The sequence below is a fragment of the Aptenodytes forsteri genome, unplaced genomic scaffold (genome assembly GCF_000699145.1).
Source record: "Aptenodytes forsteri isolate BGI_AS27 unplaced genomic scaffold, ASM69914v1 Scaffold221, whole genome shotgun sequence".
In the NCBI taxonomy this organism is placed as follows: Eukaryota; Metazoa; Chordata; class Aves; order Sphenisciformes; family Spheniscidae; genus Aptenodytes; species Aptenodytes forsteri.
The window spans coordinates 339,147-339,918 of NW_008794411.1; positions in this window are offsets into that span (position 1 = coordinate 339,147).

Consider the following 772-nt stretch of genomic DNA (forward strand, 5'->3'; position numbering starts at 1 on the left):
CCCCTGAGCTCTCTGCCTGGGCCACTGACCGCGGAGGCAGGACAGGGACAGCCTAAAAAGGGATCAGAGTAACTAAAAGATCTTTCCTGGGCCCAGAGGCCTGTGAAACCCATTTGTGTTGTAAATATGGTGGGAATGTTTGTCAGTCACAACAGAAAAAAAAGGTGCCTGAGGATGCTCACTTTGGCCTGAAATTTTTCATGTGTTTTCTCCAGTGATTTGAGGGATGGCTAATTACTCTCTCTTTCCTGCAAAACCAAGAAAGGACCATCCATATTTCATATTAGGAGACATGGTCGGCATAAATATAGCTACTGCTTTTTTTCTGACACGCGTGCAGCGAGGAGCTCGCTGTCTCCCAGCTCTCGGTGCTGGTCCCCGGCTTTGGCCTCGCCGCTGGGTCGGCCCAGCTTTGGGTCTGGTCCTAACCTCGCCGTTTTTTTCTGTGCATGTATTTCACCTTGTGCAACACCGAGCGCACGCCTTTAATCGCCGTCTTCTCCAGGTGTGGTCTGAGAGGCTGTAGCTGATACCCCGTTGGATGTTACCCGGTTAGCATTACCTGGTACGTAGCAACTGACGGATCTGCAGGCTCAGTTAAATAAATTAAAAAAAAAAGTCATCCATCTTTTGCTCTGCACAGGCCTGGAGAAACCCCTTTTCTGGGGCTCTTGAGTTGCGAGGTGGGAAGGCTACAGGATGCGGGGGTCCCCCAGGCTCAACCCCTGTCTGCTGGATGCTCCCCACGCACGCCGGAGGGGACAAGATATTT